Below are 19,982 nucleotides of genomic sequence, written 5' to 3'. Positions count from 1 at the left end.
TTCCGGGTGAAAAAGAAGTAAAGAGGAAAAGGAGTGCTTCCCGCGTCTTTGACGAACATGAGAAGCGGAACATAGCATCCTCTAGTACCGGTATTGGTGGCTGAATTTGCACGTTGCCAAGTTACTTTTCGGGTTTGACCCCAAGTGACGGTGATGCAAATCGGGGTGCAAAAACGGGTTTTAACCTAAAACACCGGGCCCTAAATAAAGTTATTGTCGGTCCCCTTGCGGCAGTGAACGAGTGACATTGTGTGTGGATGTCATTGCCTGGAAATGACATTGGATTTTCCGTCTGACAGGGATATATGGGACGTGGCACGTACGTCACTTGGTCTAGCCCTCGGGCCTTATTTAACGCTAGGGGGCAATCGAGCGCTGCGCTGAACATGGCAATACGGCCAGGAACAGTAACCTTCACACAAAACGTGCCTAAGAGGTGCTCATATTCACCGTGCCAAAACCAGTACTGAACAAATTTTGTCAGGCACACACAGCAAGGTCACATACAACGTCTTCGATGAAGCCTTCGAACCACCGTCGAGGCCTTCCGGATGCAACATCACGTGAACTGTCACGTGGACTCCTCCTTTTTTTTCTTTTTTTTTCTTCTGCGCTGTTTGCTCAGCAAAATGGTATTATGTTGATTATTTTTATTTTTTGCGGCCGGCCGTTACTGCGAGGGCTTTCCCCTTCCGCGTTGAGATGTAGGCGTCGGAGATCTCTCGCTTGTGCGTGTGGTTTTATGAAGGGTGATATTCACGTGTCGTTGAGTGTGCCTGTTTTGGTCGTGTCGTGTAATGCGATCCAGACGTACTGCGCTTTGGAGTGGGAAGTTGTGCAATGATCTTGCGTGTTCATCCTCGGCTTATTAGCCGTAGTACGGTTGAGATTGCCCAAGACAGTGCAGCTGCCGATACATATACCCGTAAACGTGTACCTTACGCTTGGAGGCGCGATCTCCCCCCTTCCCGAGGTCGATTTCTGGAGAAATTACTGGTCAGAAGACTGGCACGACGAAACGATGAAAAAATGTTCAAATGAAGTGTTCCTCTTCCGCTGATCGGAAGGTAGTTTGAGAGAATAATGAACTTCATTTTTGTTCGAACGAAGAATTGAGGTGTAGTCAAAGTAAAGTCCAAAGTCGAAGCTTTTCTTTTTCTTTTTGTAATTCATGCTTATTTTTAACGCTATACTCTACGTAACACTTACACATACAAGCGCAAGTAACCCCAAGTTATCAACTTATCTTCGCTGGCTGTACCTCCTATTTATTCTCGTCTATAAGCCGCACGCTTTACATTCTAATCAGATTTTGCCGTTATCACAAAAAGGAGCCTAGCAACCATCGGAGGTCACCGTGTATAAACGGCGTACAACTCAGAGACAGAGAGACCTTTCTGCTCTTTAAGGAATAAGAAGGACATTTCCTTCGTTGTATTTTTCTTGTCTATGTTTTTCTTCTTCCTCAGAATCACGCGTTATACATCCTCGTGTTGAAGCTAATTAAAATCGCCGGCGGCTGGCCGCGTCTTCCGTGGCAAGCAGTACGAGATCACGAAAAAAATAAAAAATAAAAATATGCATCCAAGGCAAACGGGACAGAATCCTTCTCGTTGTCACCCCTCCCGAGCAAAAAAATAAAAAAATAAATGTATAAAAGAAGAAACTATCTCCCTTCTGGACCCTTCGCATCGTAGCCGAACAGAAAATAACGAAAAGAAAGAATGCAAGTTCTCCGTTGACCACCCAAGGCCGTTCCGATCCCGACTTTGGCGTGGAATGCTGATCGTGGATATAACTTGGCAACCTTGACAGCAGTCACAGCAGGCACGGATGTCCGTTATCGCACTCTCTGTCCGATTTTTTCAGCTTCCGGTCACCGTCTTGAACGTATATGCGCGTAGGCAGTTACATAATACTCCCGGTACGGAACGGATTAAGGCTAATTTTACTTCCTTTTAGTTTCATGTTGTTCGTGCGATGCAACTGGGGCACTATATGGACGAGAACAAATATAATCTCATAATAAAAATACATACAAATTCCCAACCATGACAATTTCTTAGGCAATTTGAGGCTTTGTTTGTATCTGTCCCTTGTGTGTTGTTCCAGCCTCAGAACATCAGTTTATCTCTTGACAATCATGTCCTTCACGTGCAGTCAAATCTCAGCACCCGGCATCATGCAGTCAAGGAACTTATATGCAATGACGTTATCGCTGTTTGTTTGGATACGCCATAAGCGCTGTTTGGGCTCAAATAGGAGACGACAACAATACTTGTAACAAAAACTAAATACAAAGATGATTACAGAGACGCAGGTGAGAAAGGAAAAGCGACAGAACACACCAAGCAGGCGAATGTCCCTGAATACCCGCAAGAAACTTGCTTATTTATAGCTCTTGAGAGAGAGAGAGAGAGAGAAGTTGCTTGTGAATAAGTTCTTGGAGTATAACGGGATGAAAACTTAGTGTCGGACACGGGTTTGAAAATAGGGATCGACAGGACAGCTAGGATACACAGGGCATTGATTTGGGGGGGGGGGGGGGTTACTTCGATATAAAGTGATCGAAATCCCCGTTGCAAAGTAGACTACTGTAAATAAATGTTATCTGTCTATAACATGCACCGTCGCGTGCGGGAAACTGCCAACAGCGAGATTAGACTGACCTAAACATAAAAATTCAAATACCGAACTTTGACTAACCTAATAATAAACTAACCGACGTGTTGTTTCATCGTGTCCGCCCTGCTAAGCCTCTAAGTCGAAAGGTGGCTTTCGTTCGCTAAAACGACTTGGACACAGATCGAAAACTCGCGGATTTGAGTGGTTAAATAGTGACGTCGTCCTTTTAAACACGGCACATCATCTTAGAAAGCAATCGAGCATTCGCCTTGTGTATCCTTGTTTCGGGAACGTGAACTACGAGATCGGGGATTTCATAACCGGGAATATCGAGGTTCTCCCCCTGATCCGAATTCACGAGGTGTTTTTTTCTTCTCTCTCTCTCTCTCTCTCTTTTGCGGTTTTCGGGGAGCCGGAGACACGAGACAGCCGAATGCCATTGCAGTGCTGCTGCAGTCACCACTGTACAATTACTTAAGAAACGCCGTTAATGATGATTATATGAGAACACTCGGACACATGCTCATCATACGCGTCCTGGTTGACAGCTGTTCCTACAAAGAGAGTTGATCGTCAGCAGTGACGTTAATGATAACTAGAAGCGCGCTACACCTACGCTTTATCGCGCGTTTTTTATTTACCGCTCGTGTTAGAAATGGGGTGTGCGCCATGACTATATAGAGCCCGGATTTTAGGCGCCTGTAAAAGGCAGACAGCAAAGAAAGGAGTCGTGCTTCACGCGAAGCTACTAAAACTTCTGGTCCGCTCACACATTCTCCACGAGGTCACAAACTATAGAAACAGCGTTATAAAGGGCGTGACCAGATATACGAATGAAAACTCGTAGCTTACGAGGATGAGATTTCTCATTATGTGATGTCACGAAACAAATGATGTAGTAAGGGTCCAATGACTGATCTTCAATCCACCCCCAAGCTTGTTATTTGTCAACAGTTTCGATTAATGCATTCTTCACAACAATAAATGAGTTCAACACTGCGCGGCGAAGTCACGGCACGGTGTGCTTTCCACAGGCCTCGTCTCATTCTGCTGCCGAACAGCCATTTTAGGCATATATAGGCCTAATCAAATCCCTTAAGCAGGTTCCTTAGCACCTATTTCGTGCTGTTGTATGAAAAAGGCACTATTCGACGTGAAGGAACAAAATAGGCATTTGCCTAAGGATCCCGGGTATACCATGACATTCTGATTGTACTGTTAAGGAAAAATTACGAAAATGTTGAGTAACTAAGAAAAAATGTTTTTTTATAAAGAAAACCAAGCGTGGCAAGCACCAGGAAGAAGGTTAATTATGGTTCCTTTTTGTTACCATTCTTTCTAATTCCTTGGCCCAAAAAACAACAACAACAAAGGTTATCACGGTAATTAGATTATTGTTATCATTATCTCTCGCGCTGAGACTGAACTTGCGTTCACGAAGAGTACGTGTATCTGTTGCAGTGGCAGAAAGCGGCGACCAAGCGCAACCGACGACGGTGGAGACACCATGGATGACTGCATGGCTGCCATGGTTCTCATGCGACTATCGTGCAGCCCAAAATCTCCCAGAGGATTCGACTCCGGTAAGTCGATTTATGTTAGACTGTTTCTTCTGAAAAAAAAAAAAAAGTTAAAATAAAAAAAAAGGACGAAAGCGTTCGCAGGGGCTCCTCTTGGGAGAGCACCTACGTGGGCACCGTGTGTCGCGATTGGCTGTATTGTTGACGTCATTTCAACGTCAGCATGACCTGGCGCTGCGAGGAACTGAGCGTGGTACTTCCGCACGCGCTTTACTGGTGTTGCATCACGTGCGCGGAGCGTGCCAAAAACATTCCCAGTTCGACAGCGTTTATAATATGGCTGAGAAAAGGAAGGGGATTATGTTAGGGGAGGGTGCGGTCGGTGCCCTATAGGGAGGGAGAAGGATGACGGTGGGCGCAGGAGAGGGAGGGGTGTGTAGCCCCTCTAGAGCACTGCACGGAACGAATTTTTAGGCACGGTACGAGCCTGGCCTTTAGGCTTTTCGGCCCGGGCTCGGCGCGAGAAATTTCTATAGGCCATCCGGTCCGAACCAGTGTACCGGCCTATAAAACCTGACCGTTGCTAGATAAAAGTGGCATAACACATGCCTCTGCCCGGTCTAGGTCCGGGCCCATAATGTGAAGCCAGGCTGAGGCCCACCAAAAAAGGGCACCCGCGGCCCGAGCAATGCTGTAGTCCCTCTTACTCAGGGTTTTTCGGTAGTCCAAGTGAACTACCCACCACGGACAACATGCGAGAATCCCTATCAGTAGCCTTCATTGTGATGCTCCCTGTGCCACGGTAATCGCCGGGTTGATTGGCGAAGTTACTTCTTCAAGGAAAGAGAGAGGAACTTTAATTCTTGCGCGTATATCTGACAGGTGACAGTGATTCCCTTTTCCCTGCATACTGTCGTCCATTAATAAGATTAGAGTTGAAAACAGGTTGCCGGATGGCGTATTTAAAAATAGCGGGCGAAGACGAGGCGGTGTCTGCCGAAAGCAGTCACGCAGCTCGTGCATCCGCGCCGCCCATGAGCGCAGTCAGATAACGCGGAGGAAAACCTTATCTTCGACGAGGGTATCACGTGAAGAACGGATGACAGTGGAGGCGGTGACCCTCTCGCTCTTTTAATACAGAGAGCACGATTTTCTATCGTAAACCGTTGCGCAATAGGAAACTTTGCGGAAGCCGTAAATGCTCCTTATTCCATAGGGTATACTGGTAAAGCAGGATACTGATATGAAACTGTAAACGAAGTTGGCGCACAGTTTCACTCAGTTCATTACTGATTACGTAGCTATTCCGCTTCCTCTTCGTTACACACGATAGCAATGGGAAAAGGTCAATCGAGGGTACTAATTACAAGGTGAACTCCAACAACTTAAGATGGTATGATACAAGTTCCGTCCTTCTGAGAAAGAGGCTAAACAAAACTAATGCTAGGCCCGACCAGCGTGGCGCTAATAATAAGCCTCGCAGTCACTGTTATCTCTAATACCCCAATTTGACCTTGTCACATACACTTTCAGTCAACAGTGTTATTTTATGTTTGATTTATCATCTGATATTGGTTTCACGAGGTGATAGCATTTCCAGAACGAGCTGGCGGATAGTTCTGTCGGATATATCACTCATATATATGGCACGTGCGTCATCCACAAAATACGACTGTAGAACAAAGTAGTAGTATGTGAGAAAACTTATCTCAGCTGACAGTCTAGCGGAAAGTAAAAGAACTCCTATTTTTGGGCGACGGACAACACCGTCGTAATCTCAGTCCTGTTTCTAATAACGTTTCGTCGGCTACGATAAAAACGGTCGCTTTTCCAGATTGCGAAAGAGTCGGTCAGTGAACCTCTGTTGTTCCCTCAGTGGGCTCATCTTCCTTGGGGGAACGAGGGCTGATAATAATGCTGTCTCCCGTCTATCGGGCCTGCATGCCCTTGCACTCGACATGTGTTTGCTCGCCGGTGCACGACGAGCTTCACGGCACCTGTCATAACACCTGTGTGCGGTCGGGGCCGTATACTACCTTCCATTCAATGCTTGAATTTACATGCGCTAGGCTTACGAAACGAATGTGCCGCGTATGACATACTTGTCATTGCACTGCTTTGCGTAACAGATGTACATAGTGCGTGTGTGTCCCGTGTCAATGATCACGCCAGCAGGTCGCTACAATGCATTGTGGACGGTCAGACCGCTTGTAAACAACGCGATTGCTGCTTCTGTGCGCTTCCGACAGTGGTATACAACTTGACTCCGATAAAACGCGGATTATATGCTTCCACTGTCCTTCGAAGCAAATTGACGACGAATGTTCATTTACTTTGTACGGATCGGAGCCTTTGAATATGTCCATACTTTAAAATATCTTGGGTTATATATTTTGACTCAGACATGACGTGGAACTCACATTTGTCATATGTATTTAAGCGTTTAAGACATACCTCCTGTGTTATTTTTTCACTTCGATGTTTAACTCCTCCAAAGGTTCGTAGGTCTGTCTTGGACGCTCTGGGGTACAGCGTACGGAATGGGATAACGCTGTTTGGTCATTGTAGTGAATCGTGGAGAACTAAAATTAATTCTGTCTTGCGTAGCTGTCTGAAAAGTGTAGCAGTGTGTAGAAAAGTGTAGAAAAGTGTCCGCCGCCCCTTAGCAGGTTCACCGACCTTGAACTGCAGTGGGTCCCATTTGGCCTAATGTATGATGCAGACAGTCCCACTTCGCCTACTAATCCGTGTCACGTGACGTCCCCTGACGTGCTGCCAAATGTCACTTTCGCATCTTCATGTAACTCTACAACCTTGTTGATTTTACTCAAGCATAGCCTTGCGTTGACTTTGTTTTAGTTCTTACAGAAAAGTTAATGTGAGAAATTCGTTATTCTATATCGGGAAGTCAAAGTTAATTACGCATCTCCGCATAACAACTTTATCCCTTTGCTAGTTATATTCAAGCTCGTGTTAATCATGGCCGATGAACTTGTAACGGAAATACTTTTTCGATACCGATATTAAAAAGAGTATCGCGATCCGCACTCCGATACCGAAAAAGTATCGATTACTGTAACAGCTGTACTGTACGGATTACGGAACGGATTACTGTAACGGATTATCAACGTGCCTTTTTTCGCGTAAGTTCGGTGTCGTGGTTTGTGGCACAGTATAAATAAGTAAATGTTTGTCACAGGAGAACATACCTTGTTATGGCTTGGGACGGGGGCTGACTGCTGGGACCCGGGAAACATCAAATTTATGCGTCACGTTTTAAATTCTAAGAGAGGAATGACAGTGAGCGATCCCAGACGAATCCAGAATGAAGACTGAATGACGATAGACGATGAACCACTGCAGTGGTTCATCGTCTATCGTCATTCCCTCACTGCTATTATACTGCTATTCCTCTCTTAGAATGTTTTACCAACAAGCCCAAGCCCTTACTCTCTTTATGTTTGCAATCACGCGCATTGCTGTAGCTCTGTAACAGCAAAATAATTCATAAATGTGCACAAGCATAGAACCAATGTAGGGCTCACGTGGCGCCAATTTCTCCTTTTTTTTTTCTTTATCACACACACATACTCATGTGCGCTATATCGGCAAAGGCGGTGTATGAGTGTTCATCGGGGGGGGGGGGGGGGGATATGCTTGTTGAAAAGAGAAAGTGTTTTGAAAGTGTGAAAGTGTTTTGAAGTGAAAAGTGAAAAGTTTTTTTATATAGATATCAGCTGTCGGACGATGCTGTCGTTTCTAAAAGGTTCGAAAAATAAAATTGATCTGGAAAGCACAACACTTACTATAATTCACTGTTTCGCACAGAGGGAAAAGATGAAGATAAATTATGAAACTGGTCAGGTTGGGCTCATGGTAGAATAGAACGGGGTGAGCAAACGTCCGGTGAGCAATTGTCCGCTTTCCATCGCGCACACCTTCATTTGCAAACATAAAAGGTCCTTGTTTCGGGCGACGTAAGGTTGTTATCGGACGAGCGCATTCATTTCTTTTACAGCTACGTCACCATCGGGGTGGGATGTGTGAGTAACGCCCACTTCCAGACAGTCCCTTTTCGCCTAACGCCTGTCACCCCTCCGGCCTCTTTAATCCGATAATCCGGATTAGGCGAAATGGGAATAGGCGAAGTGGGATGTAACCCTTTAATGATGCTCATGCGAACACGACTCCATTAATTCATTGATTGACACCAGGAGGTACCTGCTACTGCTCAATATATTCCGCGCAATGTGATATATAATAAAAAAAATAAAAAGATGATAGACCAGCTCCCGTGGCACAGTGGTTAGGATGATCGCTTTCCACGCCGAGACTGGGTGGTGATACGGGTTCGAATCCTGTCACCGGCTGTGCTGTCTGAGGTTTTTCCTGGGTTTTCCGAAGATTTTCCAGACGAATGTCGGCACACTTCCCCCTGAAGTCGGCCCAGGACGCATACTAACCGCCCTGTCCCCCACTCCTTCCTGCTGTCCTCTCTCCATCTGTCCACGCCTGTACGCCGCTCATAGCTACAGTTGCCTCGCGGCGCTCACACGGAATAAAAAAGATAAAAATGATGAGAACGAAAGGGGCAACCTTTTTCCAGACTTCTGCCGTTATTTCCCTCGAGTGTTGCAAAAAAATATCTAACACGCCAACTTGAGGTGAAATTAGTTAGAAAGCGAGGACCAGTAGGGAGAGTGTATATATACAGCTGTGCTCATTAAACGCTCCGATCTCCATCGTCGCGCTTGTCGCTTGAAATATCAAAGCGCGTTATCTACGCTAAAATCCGGTAGCAACTGTGCAGTTTAGCCTTCCTGTAGAATACAATAGTGGCCTCGTATCTAACAGCTGGCACGTGTAAACAGAATGCATAAAACCAGGAGAAGGTGAATCCTGACGCAGCAGAGAGATAGTACTCGTGTCATGCGACACTAACCGTGACTGGGGTCGCTTAATTGGTGCGTGCTGAACACGTGATGGGAGCGGCGACCGAATCGTCACTGTTCTGTTTCATTGTTTCTGTTATGTATATATCTGACTGTACCATATAGCCAGTTCCGTTTAACATGTATTGAAAGTACAAAGGAATAAACAAGAACACCGAATTTCATACCGATAAGATCCCGAACTTAAAAAAAAAAAAAACAATAAAGACCAGCTCGCTCGGCGTAGCGGTTGGGATGATCGCCTTCCACGCCGAGTCTGGAAAGGTCACGCGGGTTCGCACCGCGGGCTGTGCTGTCTGAGGTTTTCCCTGGGTTTTCCGGCAGAATTTCCGAATGAATGTCGGCACATTTCCCATTGAAGTCAGCCCAGGACGCACACTAACCCACCTGTCCCCCCCACTCCTTTCCTGCTGTCCTCTCTCCATCTGTCCACATCTGTACGGCGCTTACAGCCACAATTGTTTCGCGGCGCTAAGTTAACACGGAATTAAATGAAAAGACGACGGGGAGCGTGCACGATAGCAATTATACATTGCGTCAATCGTATAGTTCTTCGTACTCCATTTTATACGTTTTAGAAACAGGCATCGTACTCTCGATTTTTGACTCCGTGTTAGCGCCGCGCAGCAACTGTGGCTATGAGCGCCGTACAGATGTGGACAGATGGAGAGAGGACAGCAGGAAGGAGTGGGGCACAGGGGGGTTAGTGTGCGTCCTGGGCTGACTTCAGGGGGAACTGTGCCGACATTCGTCTGGAAAGTCTTCAGGGAAAACCTCAGACAGCACAGCCGGTGGTAAGATTCGAACACACCACCTCCCAGCCCTCAGCACGACCTTGGCTACCATCACCGCCGCTGGTCATCGATCATACTGTCGAAATCGATGTGGGCCGACATAGTGCGACGTACCTTATAAAAACAAACCGTACAGCTACGACAGCGCAAATGCCTGAACTTCATCCGAGCCCCATCGAATCTTATTCGTTGCATAAGATGCCGTTGATCAACTGCAAAGTCGTCCTTGTACCTCCAGTCTGTATCACTGCAGTAAGACTCGCAATACCCCCCCCCCCACACACACACACCACATACTATGCCTGTCGTAAGCTACCTATCCTTAACCTCATCTCACGGCTGATTGTATATCTGCCTGTGGTTTTAGTCAATCCGCGCGTCCTTCGTTGTCGCTATGGTTGCGAAATCCCGCGACCTCCGCGCATGGGAGCCGGCCGGCGAAAAGAATCGAGGTCACCTCGAGGTGTGCCGGTGAGTTCGCGAAAAAAAAAATAAATAAATAAAAGGGGCGCCTCTTTTTTTTTTTTTTCTTTTTGCTCCTCAGCGACGAATGTTGTCGCAAGGGTTCTTTCCAAGGCAGATTTTGGTGGCAAATATGCGGATACGGAGCCGCACGCGTACTCCGCGCAAACGTAATAAAAAATAATAAAAAAGAAAGCCGCAAATGATGTCAAGGAAATACGCGCAGGCAGATATGCAGGCAAAGCCATATATTTTGCGCGGTCGCCTGCCATTGTTGGTTGAATGGATACTTATTCTGTGTGAGGGCCGCGAAGCAGCTATGGCAATGAGCGATACTGTGTACTGATGTGGACAGCGGTAGGAGTGTTGAGACATTAGGATGCATCCTGGGCCGACGGAAAACCTGAGACAGCAAAGAGTGTGATAGGATTCGAACCCATTACCCTCCCCCAAAGGTCTTCAGCGCGAATGCTGTAAGAAGGCAATATACAGGTGATAACAACAACGCTTCAACGACGCATCTAATTAGACGCATACAAGTCACAACAACAACACTACATAGATAAGTCAACTATAGTGCATTAGTGAAAACATTTACATCCTCTGTCATGATTATCGACTGGGATAGGGCGTTCCATAGACCAATGGTATCCGTGAAAAAGGAGTATTTCAACGCATCCAGATGTGCAGGTGGTGCTAATGTGCTTATGCTGGTTAGTCCGATGACTAAAAAACTCTCCTCGTGTGATGTATTTTGCAGTATGATGCTTTTGCTATGAGTATTTTGCTTTTGATGTATTTTTAGTTGCCCATGATAAATGAGGAAGAGATGAGGAAGGAAATTGATACGCAGAGTTGAGAAACACAAAGCGTTAATGTACAAAATATAATAAGTGACACTGTATCTCTGAGACACGATGTCAGATATAGCACCGCTATACAGTCCGCAATAAGGGCAGCGTGGCGGCCAAATCCTTTCGAATCACCGGAAAGTTTCTCTTCATATCTTGCCCACCCCTAAGACTTACTCTTACCATCTTCCCTGTTTGCAAATAGGGTTTACACATGCATGTACCACTATTTTCCTTGTATAGTGGTATGACTCCTTCTATAGAGAGGGGAGCTTGCAGTATTGCGTGAATCTTGCTCCATTTTTTTATCCCTACATGTACGTCTATACCCCACACTGTACGTGCTTTTCTTTCAAAGTTAAGCGCTGCACCCATTTCCCCGTTCAGTATTTACATGTCTATGATCAACGTATTTGTACTTTAATATGCGCCATAAGCGAAGGTAAAAAACAGCGGGCCTCGATGCGTGAAATACAGTGTGTCCAGCGACGATAGCTGCCAATTTGCCACGCAAGTTGCCAATTAGATGGCTGCCGGATGGCCGCCACTTCCTATACATAACACGCCACCTTTAAATAGAGGTGATAAGGAACAGCGGAGGAAGCAGCAACGCTCTGCAAGGACGCTACTATACGACACTTTGGAAATACACAGTGTACATGTATACAATCAACGTCTAGGCCATCCTTATCATAAAGGGACTGTACTTTGTTCTAAAAAAACGAGAACGAAACAAGAAAAGAAATGTCCCGAGAAAAAAAAAACAAAAAAAAACAAAACAAAAAAGAAGCAGCAACGATAAAGAAACCGGAGGTTTCACACGGCCTCTACGTTTACAGGCCGTCGTGTACCAGACTATATAACCGTATTTCTATATAGTCCGCTATATACGAAAGCTTGTAGCCGAATAAGTCGAGGGATGCTCCAGTGTTTTTTTTTAATATTATTATTATTATTAGTGCTTCTGGAATCACTGTCAAAATCGTTAGGGGTAAAGTAACTTTTTAGACGTTGGTTTTAGAAGGGGTCCTCAATTAAACTGGGCACGGCGGACAGGGCTGGACATCGAAACCAGTCCCCGGTTGTGGCGTCTCAGGTTTTTCTCTGGTTCAGGTTTTCAAGTTTCAGGCTGAGTTGCCAGAACAATGGCGAAAAAAATATGCATGAAGTCGGCCCAGGAGGCACACTAACCCCCTTGTCTTTTCCACTCTCTATCGTCCTCTCTTCGTCCGCCGATGCCCTGAACACCAGAACACCATACGTGGCGATCGTCCACGGGATTGCAACGGACCCCTTAATTTTGACCAGCTCACCTTTGACGCCTCACATTTCTATGCGACGCAGAAACACCCTCTCTTACATCCTATCGCAGTTGCGCCTCTGCGCCCACATTTCGGATAATGTCCGAGGGGAGAGAGAGAGATTCTCCTGTCACCCAAGAGTCAACAAGGAACCCTATTGTGTCTTCAGGAGGAGAACAATAATGACCCGCAAAGGCAAATGCCCTCCAGAGAAGACGGTTTATAGAGCACGTCGCTTCCAACCAGCGAAACAAGTTTTTTTCCCCTTTCCTTTTCATTGTTTTCTTTCATTTTTTATATTCCTAGTAAAAGGCCGTTTATGTATCGAAGAAACATCTATGCCTTCGATGTTGTTACTGGCGCAGTGTCTCCGGGACTGATAAAAGAGCACGGAAGGACAAAGCTTGCAAAAAAACACTACAGCCTGAGGGAACAAAAAACCGAAGGATCAAAATAACAGATAAAACTTTATTTTGTTCAAAGGACAACGGTAGCTTTTCTATGGGAGAACATACGCGTACAAGTTAGTCATTATTATTTTTTATTTAGTGTTAGCGCCGCGAAGCAACTCTGGCTATGAGCGGCGTACAGACGGAGAGAGAACAGCAGGAAGGAGTGGGGGACAGGGGGGGATTAGTATGCGTCCTGGGCCGACTTCAGGGGGAACTTTGCCGACATTCGTCTGGAAAGTCTTCGGAAAACCCAGGGAAAACCTCAGACAGCACAGCCGGCGACAGGATTCGAGCCCGTGTCACCTCCCAGTCTCGGCGTGGAAAAGTTAGTATAATTAAGCGCGCGTAAATTATTATATATACCCGCGCGATTCCGAGCGAAGTTGCGACACGGGGTTGCAGTTTTTGAAAGCGGCTCATCTCGCAAATTTTCATGAAAGATAACACCGTCAAACTAAAAGGCTTTGAAAGGGACGGACTTCGAGCGAGGTTTTGGAAAACCGGAAGACCGAGCTGGAGACACATCGGATACCTCACTTCGCCTCATTAGGACCACCTTAGTCCGGTACTTTGACAGGTCAATCCATCATTGTCCAGCTATGTCACAATGCCGTTACCGCGGTATCGATTGGCCCGGCTATCGCCCGTTGCCTACCTCGTATTATCTCTGTGGAGCTAAAATAATAATGAACGCCAGAGAAAGCAACCGCATATAACAGCGAGAAGCATTGTCCATATGTCAGCAGACTCAAATAAACAGCTGTGCGGTCTGCTCGGCGTGATTGAGCAGACAACATTTCAGTTGTAGTGTCTGTCTGCGGCGAATACTATTCGAAACTGGACAGGTGCATTTAAGTAGAAATCGATAGAAAACTTTCAGTTTGCGAATTTTAAGTGGAAATCGGGCACCTGTAGTATATACCGTATTTTCTGGTGTATAACGCGCGCGTTATACAGTAAAAAAAAGTGTTCTGAAGAGGTCCTGCGCGTTATCTAACGGTGCGCGTTATACACGGAAATATTTTCCTGCAGAGTTCCTTTTCAGGTCGGTGACGGACAAATTCTAGCCTCTTCCAGAGTGTGCAGTGGCTTTCTCCCATATCTCTTAGGGTCAGTTGACAAAACCGGCGAAATAGCACTGGACTTCATAAAATGATGCTGCTTAAGGATGCTATTCAGCAGTCAATAATCTTGAATTCATTTCAGAAGAATGGCGTGGTTGAGAAGGCACGCGAAACGGAAAGCACAGAGGAGACTGAAGCATACTATGACAGCGACGCTGTTGCATCGGAGTTTAACGGATTTGACTAAATGTGTTTCAAATATAGCATATGCATATATGATACACCGCTTTGGTTTATTGTGTGCTGGTGGAAGTACAGAAGCTTGTTGCGCCATTGCGGTGCGCGTTATACATCGAACATTTTTCAAGTTCGGCCCGTTTTTAGAGGTGCACGTTATACACGAGTGCGCGTTATACGCCGGAAAATACGGTATATGTATATTCACTACAAAACAGACGACTGCTTCCTACTGTCCCCGATCGTCTAGTCAAAATAGCACTGTGCTTTTGAAAGTCTGAGAGGCCAGTATCATACTAACGTTTTTCTTGTTCGTGTTTTTAACGGAGCCAAAACGGACCCATTGGAATCTATGAAGCTCGATTGCTCGATGGCTGTATCTTTGAGGCAAACGGACGATAAACACGGTATTGTGAAACCGGCCTTAACCGTAGGTTATCTCCTGTTGTCTTATCATCTTGGTGACATATTTCACCAATATAGCATTTCCTCATAGGCGAATAATTCATAAAGCACACGTCAGAGGTAACCATCACGGTTATGAGGGCATCGCTTTACATAAATGTACCTATTACGTGTCTATCAGCATCGTCTATCTTCGCCCGTAGGAACGAATTGGAGTAACCAGGGTTTGGAGTCCTTCCGCTGAACCGATCGCGATAAGATCGCAGCTGAGGGAGCAATGACACGACATTTGCAGAAAAGTGCGCTGCCCCTGCACGATAGAATCGCAATCGCGCTTTATGAGCATGGACGACAATGCACGCCATCTCTGCATGCACGATTCTCGGAATCATTAAAAGTTAGCAGGATGCCTCGCATATCACTATTGTCGAAGACACAAGCACGAAACAGTTTTTCACCGGGAAAATCGTATAGCAGGTTGTTGAATTGTAGCGAGTTGTATTCCTCGTCGATGTTGTACCAATTTTGGACTTCGTATTAATTCCATAGTTAATATCCGAAGAGCACAGTTCCAGTTATGGCGATACCAGGGACGAGGCTGAATGGTTATAATAGCGTGCGCTCGCTGGTCACGCCAAAGACTGTGGTGTCTAGGATGTGGGTTCGAGTCCCACAGCTACCTGTGCTGTCTTTCTTGAACGGTACCGGCAGAGTTCCCCTGAAGTCACTTCATGACGCGTACCATAACCCCCATGTCTCCTACCCCTTTTAGCTGTCCTCTTGTGTCGCTTGTTTCTTTTCTCTCTTTTCCGGTTTTCCCTCTTCCACCGTGTATGTTCTAGACTCTTTCGCACGTAGACGAGTAAAGTCAGGGTGTCAGCCGATCATATGCCGCGGATTATTTCAAACATAGGCTTTATGTAGCTATACCAGTGACGTTAATTCGACATAACGTAATTATTGTTTCATTGTTACGTCACGACATTTAAACGATTTGTTTCTACAGGTGGGATTGGCTGTATATAGGTACTACCACAGAGTCTTCCTCGTCATTCTACAATTAATTGAATTAGAGGATCAGCGGCAGTGCACAATTCTTCCACCGACTGCGGCCTGTCTGCTGTTTTCCTCGGGTTCTCCTGTAGACGTCGGTACAGTTCCCTTTGAAGTCGGCCCAGGACGCACACTCCTTATCAACCGATGTCTTCTTTCCATCTGTCCACATCCGTACTCTGCTCGCAGCCACAGTTGCTTCGCGGTGTTGACACGCGTTTTTTTCCCTTTTTGAAAAACGAACAAACAAAAACAATATATACTTGGCAAAAAAAAAAAGAAGAAGAAGAACAAAGCATAAGAAGAAAGAGCATGCTCTAAATACTCCGAAGTTTTTCTTGGCTCCAGATACAAAGCGAACTGGCATTGTGTTGCCCGGGGTGTGGCGCAACGACAGTGGCGCAACCAGAGCACGGCACCTGCTGAAGACATTTGCCCTTGGAGATTGTCGAGATACTGTCGCCTCCTTCGCAAACCTAGTTTTTATTGGCGGCAGATTCCTCCCCCCGCACTTGAACCGATGTGTGTGTGGGGGGGGGCACCTGAATCGAGTGGCATGGCATAACGAGGCGAGCTTCCCTCCAAAAGAAGCCGGGGCTGACATCACGCTACAAAAGCGCCGTTATTTTGGAACATCAGTGAGGAGGGAGCAACGAGGTTGTGCAACCTTCAGTTCCCTCTTGCGAACACTCTCTTTATGTGTGTGTGTGCGCGTACTTTTTTCGTGGCTTTTACGTAACACGACGAACGAGCGCAGGCTAATAATTACGCTCGGGTTATGTAGTTGCTCAATTCAAGTTTTAATTTAACTTGTTTACTGGAATCCCTGCGGGCATCGTTTCGTGTTTGCCTCGCGAAGCAACTGGGCTTTGAGCGGCGTACAGAGGACAGTGGGAAGGAGTGGGACATTGGTGTGCGTCTTGGGTTGGCTTCACGGGAGCTGTGGCGAAATCTGTCTGAAAACTCGGGGAAAATCTTCGCCGAGTCGCTACCAACCTGATCAACTGAGACCGATCAATTGGAATAAAGTGAGTTTCGGCTTCTGCGTAATATATGTACAGGTCGTTTTGTCGTCAAATCGTCAGCACGACGCCAGAGCAGAAACGGTGCTCCCTTCGAATGCGAAATGAACTGCGCATAGAATCGGGTCGTCGTCCAGCATTATAAATATAGCTGAAAGTGCAACGACCCACATTTGGCCGCAAGGAAGCGAAGTTGGATTCATCTCGTCTTGGGACGTTCCACATAACTTTCCTACGCCGCGGGCTAAACGAACGGGATACCCCGACCCAGTTGCCAGCCGTCACCGACCTCCGTTGGCGAAGGGCGAGGACGTACAATGCGCATGCGCAGCACGTAGAAGCGTACGTTTGCAGGGCTTGACGTTTTCGGGTGAAAACGAGCAAATGAAAGCAACTGCGGCGCTTTTCTGTACACGTTCTGCAACTATATTGTCTTGTGAAGAAAAATTATGAACAAATGTAAAAAAAAAAATGACACATTTTACCGTCGTATTCCTATCAGTACCCGCAATGCGCATACGCCGGAAAATGGCACAACGCAGCATTGGGTCTTTGTTGCCTTTGACTTCTTGTCTGTTCCCCCAAGCTCACGGGTATACTCAAAAGAATGTAGGCTCTGTATTATATCCTTTGGTCCGTCATAATTCTTTCTTCGGCCGAACGTAGCCAACATAACTGTCTACACTGGGCGGCCATTAGAACGCATTTGAGCATCCTCTCTGAAATAAGGGGCGCTCGAGACGAATGTTTTCTTTCCTCGCTGGCGTCGTAAATTTTCCGTATGATTAAGCATCGACGCTCTTTTTCTATGCGCGGTGTCGAATGGCCGCCCCCCAAGAAACAGTTCGTTCTTGCATGAAGGTTAGGAGTTTACGAGGAGGCCCTCGGTTGGGGAGACAAGTCTCATGAAAGTGCAGAGGGAGACCCTCTCAGCATATGGCGTTGACGAGGGAATTTGTTGCCACCGAAGGAGAGATGGTGTCAGGGAACTCTCTGTGTTCCTTCAAGTGAGAGTATTCGATAACCTTCAGGACAGCCTAGTAGAAAGGTTGTAAAGCTAGAAAGAAAGGTTTTGAGGTGAATGTACCGCAGGTGTACAGATCTAATGAGCTGGCGTTTCGCTATTCTGTGGTGCCAAATATTTCAAGAAAATTCGCAGCTCATTACGACTTTCCCCCCGCACGCCATTGTCGACTATGAAGCACTATTCTGAGTTCGCGTAATCTCGTTCCCCCACCTCCGTGATGTACGCACGGTCTAACCTACGAATGCCCCCTTACGTCATTCCAGAACCAAAACTGGAGATGAGTATAGCGTACGTTTAAAACTGGGGTGCGTTTTGTTGATATCTTTGCACGACAGCAACTTCGTGAACCTCTTAGTTTAGTACAAATCAATACTCGCAAGCATTGGACTGTCCCTTTAATGCTACAGTGAGCATGATTCAGCACTAACCTCTCTATCACTCTGAATACAGTTCTCTAATCTACACAGGACTTTGGAGTCGTGAGAAGCAAAAAAAAAAAAAAAAAAGAAGAAGAAAATAATAATAATAAATAAATAAATAAAGGAAAAGAGTCAATGACAGTGAGGGAATGAGTTGGTAGTAGAGCTCGAGACATCACATGAGAACTCACACCCATGGGGGGGGGGGGAGTGAATTGTGGAGTAATTACGTGCATTTAGTCTCGAAAGGAACTAATAGTTGTGACCATGCATCTAGTACCAAAAGAACTAAAGTTACTGAATTTTTTTTTAGAGTGCAGGGAACGAAATGAACAATAAGAACATAACAATGATAATATACATATAATAATGTAACATCTTTATTAACGTACCCAAGAACAGCCAAAGCCTTCGTATTGGCGCACGTGGACGATACAGGTAATGACTTACACATACATATACACAGCCAATAATAATAATAATAATAATAATAATAATAATAATAATAATAATATAACAATAAGAGCAATTCTATCGATCGACCTTGTACAGCCCAGCTGTGCTCTCTGTATGCACGTGTACAGGTATATGGACAATGGGACAACGGTCGGGTGTCGTTGAACCGCCGTGGAATCGACCATTTCTCTCATTACCACTGTGACGTCACCGCTTCTCCACCACCCCATTCCAGTTCCGGAAAATCGAAGTAAACGCTTTTCGGGAAACGCCGCTACGGTGTAGCAGGTGCAACGGCGTAGGTGCGCGATGAAACGTGTCATCGTTCGCTGCAACGCCATTACGATTCGTAATCATTGACAATTATTGCTATTTTGGTCATTTTATTTAGTTAAGCGCCTGACAACAGCTATATTAGTAGCCTAAAGGTCAGTACACCCACATAAAACGAAGAAAAATCTGTAATAAAACAGTTGACACAAAGGAACATACATATCATATGAAAAAGCGAAGAAAATGTGACACAGAATAGGATTTAGAACGACCAACAACGGGTTAGCATAAAAGAGCAGGACATCAAGCTGTGGACATACAATATTGTTATACATCACTTGCATGCGACAAGTGGGCAACATAGGGTTCAGAGCGGATGAATAAAACGGTGACTGCAATGTGCTAGAGCGCGAGGCATAGCGCAGACTTATCGTATGGAGCAAATCAGAGCAACAAGAAGTCCTACCGTTCACTAATTTGAACAGAAACAGAATATCTGCGAGCGGCCTTTTTGCACGGATGGTTCAGTACACCCAAATAGGATTCGTATATAGCCGTCTCCCCTCACATATCTGTCGTAAAATATTCTGACAAAATTTCTTAGAGTGTTCTCTATCATTGGACATAGTCATCAAGACGTAGCTCCACACCGTAGATGCATATTCTGCTATAGGCAGAACAAGTGCAAGATAGGAGATGAATAAAACATGATGGCTTTCTCAGGTCTCGACTAATCCTAGGAAGGAATCCGAGAACACGCAGACAATTACTAACAGTAGAACAAACACCAAGATCTCTCGCAGAAGTGTGACGTGGAAGTGTCTGTTTAAACGACTGATGAATGTCGAGTGACTAAGCATTGTATTTCACAGGGAAGGCGAAGAACGAAGAAGGACTCCCGTGAATGTAATTCGTGGGTGACGACACAAGCGTTCAAAGCAAAGAAAAACGAAAGTTAATGACCGCTTGAAGATTCCCCGGAATATTGCAGTGGACCCTGTTTCGGACGGAGCGTGCAACATCCCTTTTTTTCTGCGAAAGAGGAGCACCCATTGAACATTAGAAGACG

The sequence above is a fragment of the Ornithodoros turicata genome, chromosome 5 (assembly GCF_037126465.1).
Source record: "Ornithodoros turicata isolate Travis chromosome 5, ASM3712646v1, whole genome shotgun sequence".
Classification (NCBI taxonomy): domain Eukaryota; kingdom Metazoa; phylum Arthropoda; class Arachnida; order Ixodida; family Argasidae; genus Ornithodoros; species Ornithodoros turicata.
The sequence above is the reverse complement of the archived record's forward strand: the minus strand, read 5'-3'. Positions refer to the sequence as shown.